Source organism: Sapajus apella, unplaced genomic scaffold (assembly GCF_009761245.1).
Source record: "Sapajus apella isolate SASKATOON/1434 unplaced genomic scaffold, GSC_monkey_1.0 scaffold81, whole genome shotgun sequence".
Classification (NCBI taxonomy): Eukaryota; Metazoa; Chordata; class Mammalia; order Primates; family Cebidae; genus Sapajus; species Sapajus apella.
Window position 1 is genome coordinate 6,356,701 of NW_022437021.1, and position 7,182 is coordinate 6,363,882.

Sequence of the window (7,182 nt, forward strand, 5' to 3'; positions counted from 1 at the left end):
GAGCGAGACTCCATCTCAAAAAAAAAAAAAAAGAAAAGAAACTGATTCTCTCTGTGCCTCAGTTTCCTCTTCTATAAGATGGCAGTATGTTATATCACATCATACCATGTCATGTCACGTTATGTTATGTTACATTGTGTTATGTTATATGGAGCTCACCTCACAGTGTGTAAGTTAATACTTACAAATGACTTAGTTTGTAATATTAATAGTTTGTATTATTAATAGTTCTTAGTACACAATTAGTATTCAATAAAAATGAGAAATTATTATTATGAAAATAACTCCAAATATAGCACTTATACACATTTGGGCAATATATTTTTTTAATTAATTTTTTTTTTTTTTTTGAGATGGAGTCTTACTCTTATCACCCAGGCTGGAGTGCAGTGGCACAATGTTGGCTCACTGCAACCTCCACTTTCCAAGTTCAAGTGATTCTCCTGCCTCAGCCTCCCAAGTAGCTGGGATTACAGGTGCCTGCCACCACGCCCAGCTAATTTTATATTTTTGTAAAAAATATAAAGGGCTTAGCCAAGTTGGCCAGGAGAGGGTTTAGCCAAGTTGGCCAGGCTGGTCTCAAACTCCTGACTTCAGGTGATCCACCCACCTCGGCCTCCCAAACTTCTGGGATTGCAGGCATGAGCCACCATGCATTTGGGAAATATTTAAGGCTATGAAATTTTTGCAACAGATGAAGAATCTGATCCATTTATTTTTACTATGTATAATTTTACAAACATTTTCTTTTTTTTTTTTTTTTTTTTTTGAGACCCGGTCTTGCTCTGTCACCCAGGCTGGAATGTGGTGACACAATCATAACTCACTGCAACCTTTGCCTCCTGGGTTCAAGCAATTCTCTTACCTAACCTTCCTGAATACCTGGGATTACAGGTGCATGCCACCACGCCCAGCTAATTTTTGTATTTTTAGTAGAGATGGGATTTCACCATGTTGGCCAGGCTGATCTCAAACTCCTGACCTCAAGTGATCCTCCTGCCTCAGCCTCCCAAAGTTCTGGGATTACAGGCATGAGCTATCACACGCAGCTGGCAAAAATTATCATTGGATAATATTTTATGGATTTTTTTTATGTTTGATCTTTAGCAAAAGATAAGTATTGCAAGGTTTTCATAAACAAAGCACAGTCATTTCTGAACTTTTCTCACCAAAAGCAGGGGTATATTTTACCTTTTTATCTCTCGCAGACAAATGGACTGACTCTACCATCTCCAAATATTGAGGAAATGTTTACTTTTCTTTTCTACCTTGCTCAAATTACATGCTGACATATGGAGATTAGACAGAATCCCAGACTTCACTGAACAAATAGCTAGGTGGGATTCTTTCCTCATTAAAGGCAACTTCATATTATAATCCAGTTTAATTAAAATAGTTTGGAAAAGGTTAGGAGACTGTATTATCAGTCTTGTATGATCCTAGAGGGTAAGGTGAAATAAGAGTTGGACTTTCTGGGATCCTGTGCACCTCTGAGCAAGCACATCACCTAACCTCCCTGACTTCCATGTCCTTATCCACAGGAGAATCATGGAGAAAGGGCTTTCCAGCCCAACTCCCAAGGCTCTTGTAAGGATTTAACATCAAATGTTATTTAAAAGCTGAAAAACAAAAGCACTCTACAAATGCAAAAGGAATTTACTCAAATCGCTTTCTTCTTACCAAGTTTCTTTTCTGCATGTCATTCAACAGGTAGACTGGTTTTTCTGTCAGGATCAACTGCCCTGAATTAATCCCATTCACATCTTTGAATTGCTGTTACTGGTATCTGTAAGAGAAAAATCATGCTCAATTAACCAACTGTGGAGTTCTTTAATGTTGATTAAAAAAATAACAAAATGGTATCTGGCCAATAGTAGGTACTCAATAAATGTTTGTTGAATGAATTCAGAAGTGCTGTAAGATTCTACTCCCAGGGCTGTTAAAAGTCTAAACAATGGCCAGAACAACCTAGTTACTAGGGAGATATAATTTTCATAGAGAAGGAGTTGGGTAATGAGAACCAGAGCCTAGTGGTAAATGCTTTTCTGGCAGAATCAACAATTGTGGTGACTGGCATGAATGCTTAATCTAGCAATTTTATATTTTAAAAAAGGGTGCAAAACAAAAGCAAGCCTTTAAAGATGGCATTAAACTCTTCATTGTAACATGATACATTATAACATTGAACAAAAAATGCATGTGATTTCATAAACTCTGCAAGTAACCATAGTATTTGCAATGTGTACAAGCATCAAACAATGAGTCTTCGAGGGAGCAGAGACAAATAATTCAAACAAATAACTCAAGATCTAGAAAGTGGTTAAAGGAATCATTATGAATTCAAGAAATAGGTAAATGCTGGCTACAATTGATAAGAAAAAGTTGGGAAGAAAAAAGAGGATTTTTTAAAAATTAATTTAATTTTAAGTTCTGGGATACATGTGCAGGACGTGCAGGTTTGTTACACAGGTAAACATGTGCCATGGTGGTTTGCTGCACCTATCAACCCATCACCTAGGTATTAAGCCCCACATGCATTAGCTATTTATCCTGATGCTCTCCCTCCTGTCACCCCACTGACAGGCCTCAGTGTGTGTTGTTCCCCTCCCTGTGTCCATGTGTTCTCATTGTTCAGCTCCCACTTATAAGTGGGAACATGCTGTGTTTGGTTTTCTATTCTTCTTAGTTTGCTGAGGACAATGGCTTCCAGCTCCATCCTTGTCCCTGCAAAGAACACTATCTCATTCGTTTTTATGGAGGCATAATATTGCATGGTGTATATGTACCACATTTTCTTTATACCATTTTCTTTATATCATTGATGGGCATTTGGGCTGATTCCATGTCTTTGCCATTGTGCATAGTGCTGCAATGAACATAGGTGCACATGTGTCTTTATAATAGAATAATTTATATTTCTTTGGACATATATCCAGTAATGAGATTGCTGGGTCAAATGGTATTTCTGGTTCTAGATCACTGTGGAAGACGGTGTGGCGATTCCTCAAAGATTGAGGATTTCTTTTTTTACGTCATATTTGCAGAGGCCATCTTTTACCATTCATCTGTCTCTCTTCAACCTTTGTCCCAACATTTTGCAACTATTTGTCAGCATTTATTTTTCCTTTTTAAACAGCTTTATTGAGAAGCAATTCACATACCATATAATTCACCCATTTAAAGTGGAGAATTCAGCCAGGCGTGGTGGCTCATACCTGTAATCCCAGCACTTTGAGAGGCCAAGGTGGGTGGATCACCTGAGGTCAGGAGTTCAAGACCAGCCTGACCAACATCGGGAAAACCCATCTTTACTAAAAATACAAAAATTAGCCAGGCATGGTGGGTGGCACATGCCTATAATCTCAGCTACTCGAGAGGGAGGCTGAGGCAGGAGAATAGCTTGAACCTGGGAGGTTGAGGTTGCAGTGAGTTGAGATTGTGCCACTGCGCTCCAGCCTGGGCAACAGAACAAGACTCTGAATCGATAAATTAAAAAATAAATAAATAAAGTGGACAATTCAATGATCTTTATTATATTTACAAGGTGAATTATCATCACCATTAAATTTGAGATTTTTCATCAGCTCTAAAAACAGCCCCTACCAAATAGTAGTCACTCCCTATTTTTCTCTTCATCCAGAGCAACCATTAATTTACTTTCTGCCTCTACAAATTTGCCTATTCTGGACATTTCACATAAATGTCATCATATTATGGGGTCTTTTGGGCCATTTTCTTTCTCTTAGCATAATATTTTCAAGGTTCATCCTTGTTGCAGCATGTATCAGTATTTCATTCCTTTTTACTGCTGAGTAATTTTCCATTGTATGAGTATCTCACACCTTATGCTTTCAACAGTTGATATACATTTGGGTTGTCTGGGGGCTATTATAAATAATGTTGCTATGAACCATGTATACAAATTTTTATGTAAATATACAGACATTCCCGACTTAATAATGGTTTGACTTAATGATTTTTTGACTTTACAATGGGTTTATCAGGGTATTAAATGCATTTTTGATAGGATATTTTCAACTTTTGATGGCTTTATTGGGACATAACCTCATAAGTCAAGGAGCATCTGTACCTAATTTTTTATTTCACTTTTTAAAAGTTGGGATTTAATCATTCATATACCATAAAATTCATCATTTTAAAGTATATACTTTACTGGGTTTCAGTACATTCACAAGGCTACACAGCCATCAGCTTCATCTCATTCCAGAAAATTTTCAGCACCCCAAATACAAACTCTGTACCCATTAGCCTTGAATTAGTATTGAATCAGTAAGGCTAGAGTTCTCTATTCTTCCTGCCTTGAGAAAATAATTTAAAACATCTTGTCCTTTTTATTCAAGGGGAAATATCATCTGTGTATTTGAAAAATAAGCACATTGACTTTAAAATAATGGGTTTATTGAGATATAATTTGCATACCATAAAATTCACTCTTTTAAAGTATATAATTTAGTGGTTTTCTAGTACGTTCACAAAGTTGCGCAATCATTACCACTGTCTAATTCCAGAACATTTTCATCATGCCAAAAACGAAACCTTATACCCATTAGCAGTCACTCCCCATTCCCTCCTTCCCACAACCTTTAGCAACCCCTAGTCTACTTTCTGCCTTTATGGATTTGCCTATTCTAAACTATGTTTAACCTTTTGAGGAGTAAAAAGGAATTTTTTTTACTTTGTACAAAGTAAAAAATGGTTATAGGACATTGTCCTTTAACCACTTCTTTGAAACATAAATCATTTGGTTACACACACACACACACACACACACACACACACACACACACACCCACCCCTACTGCTTTTGTCATCACTGACATTTTCACACCTCCATGCCACTTGACCTTTGAACAATGAGAACACATGGACACAGGGAGGGGAACATCAAACACTGGGACTGTGGGGGGAGGGAGGGGTTGGCTAGGGGAGGGGAGCAGGGGGTGGGGAGATTGGGGAGGGCTAACTTTAGGAGAAATATCTAATGTAGATGATGAGGGGATAGATGCAACAAACCACGATGGCACGCGTATACCTATGTAACAAACCTGCAAGTTCTGCACATATACCCCAGAACTTAAAGTATAATTTAAAAAAAAATTGCTGTTATGTATAGAAAAGAGACAGGGAAGATAAAGAACTTTTGTAAAATTTATTTCTTGGTGAGAAATCTTGGGCTAAATTTTGTGTAGGTGCTAATAATTTCAGAGTCACAGCTCAAGCTATTGGAATATTACTTTATTGCACTAAACAGAGCCCAATTTCTATGAGATCCCATTTTTGACAGTGAAAATAATTATGCCATTTACAGCTAGCTTAGTTACTTTCAGCATAAAATTGAGCTCCTTTTCATGAATATGCAGTCAGAGTTGGCTATTTTATCATTTCAAAGTTTGAACTCTGTCCTCATTTCTCAAAATGTTGTCCCTTCCCTCACTTCTCGGGATTTCCGAGGAGGGAGTAGTTTTTAGAACACCATTGGTTGTGGGGCTTTGGCCCTTGGTCCTTGTTTGGGGCTCCTACTGTCCCCAGATGAGGAGGGCTTGTTGGCCCATCTTCACTGCAGGTGCTCTTTGAGGGTCTGGACAGTGTGACTCCTGGTCATTTGTCTTGGCACACACGGTTAAAGCTCTGTGGTTGTCCTATCTGTCCCCATCCCTGATCCCCCTTTCCTACCCCATCACTCCACCATGCCCTTGACTTGCCTCACCTCAGCCCTCTTAGTGGGGATTGATCTTCCTCTGTCATGGAGCTCTCAGATCTAGATGACTCTCCCCCCACCATGCCAGTGACTCCTGGCAGACCACTGACTCAATCCTTGGCAGCCCCAACCCCCTGGATATGTAACTTTTATATCTTTGCTCTGCCTCATGCAGAGTTAGAGGTACTGGAGAGTGGGATATCTTCTCCAGCCTCTGTTTCTGCCTAAAAATGCGAAAATAAGGTCTACTATACCTGGGCTGCCCAATGCTGTCTTCAGGCTCTATATGGCATTCTCTTCCCAGAATTCTGAATGGAAGGGCCCCATACCCTTGCTGTTGAGAGATACTGAAAACTCTCTAGAAGTCTATTCTGAGAAGGGATGGTGGGGAGTAAACTGCAAAAACAGCCAATCTCTCTTTTCTCTCTCCTCTCTTCTTCCTTCTCTTACCTTTTCTTTCCTTGCCTTTCCACTGTGTATGGGTGGTGGCTGTGGGTCATCCAGGTGGGCAAAAAATCCTGAATTTTGGGGAAGCATTCAGGAGTCCAGGTATATATTTGGAAGGTGCTTTTGTTTGAATATGTCCCTTAAAGTTCATGTGCCGGAAACCTAATCCCCAATGCAACGGTGTTGAGAGATGAGACCTTAAAGAGGCCATTAGGTAATAAGGGCTCTGCCCTGATAAGTGGATTAATGTCATTGGAATGAACTTGTTTTTGTTTTGTTTTTTACCTCCCTTCTTCTCCACTCACTCTCTCCTTTTTTCTTTTTCTTTTTTGAATTTTTATCTCAGGATTGGGATACTGATTTAAAAACAGTTCAGCCCCTTCCTCTCTGGCATGTGTGTGTTCTCTTGCCCTTCTACCCTCTGCCAGAGGGCACAGCAAGAAGGTCTTCAACAGATGCCAGTCCCTTGATCTTGGACTTCACAATCTCTAGAACTATAAGAAATATATCTCTGTTCTTCATAAACTACCCAGTCTCAGGTATTCTGCTATACAAGCTGAAAACAGTCTAGGACAGATGCTTCAACATAAAAATGAGGGTTGAAGCTGTGAGGCTTATGAATGAGATCATGACAGGCAGAAAGTCTTAGGGGTCATACTTTATTATTAAAAAGCTATAGGAATGGCAATGAATTTTCTTCAAAACCTCTGGCCATATTACAAGATAAATAATGTAAACTCTGTGGAAGAGGAAGGACTTCATCTTTTACTTTGTCAAAGAGTAGTTCCTAACCAAAAACCAGTGCTTTAAGGAGGAAAACAGAGCATAATGAGTCTTAATGCACTCTTTCACCATTGAAGTGGCCAAGTAGAGGAGTTGAGGAAGACTGATCATCTTTTGAAAATTGGGCCTTTTTTTTTTTTGAGATGGAGTCTTGCTGTATCACCCAGACTGGAATGCAGTGACACAATCTCAGTTCACGGCAGCCTCTGATTCCAGTGATTCTCCTGCTTCAG

The 7,182-nt window shown here is 39.1% G+C and overlaps 1 protein-coding gene across 1 annotated transcript in view; it reads right to left on the reverse strand.

Moving 5' to 3' along the window:
- Positions 1-1,786, reverse strand: part of CDK14 (cyclin dependent kinase 14) — a 602,339-nt gene extending 600,553 nt beyond the window's left edge. Inside the window, exon 1 of the mRNA XM_032253088.1 lies at positions 1,681-1,786. The gene's annotated coding sequence lies outside the window, so the exon portion shown is untranslated. The remainder of the gene's footprint in view (positions 1-1,680) is intronic.
- Positions 1,787-7,182: the final 5,396 nt, after the last annotated feature.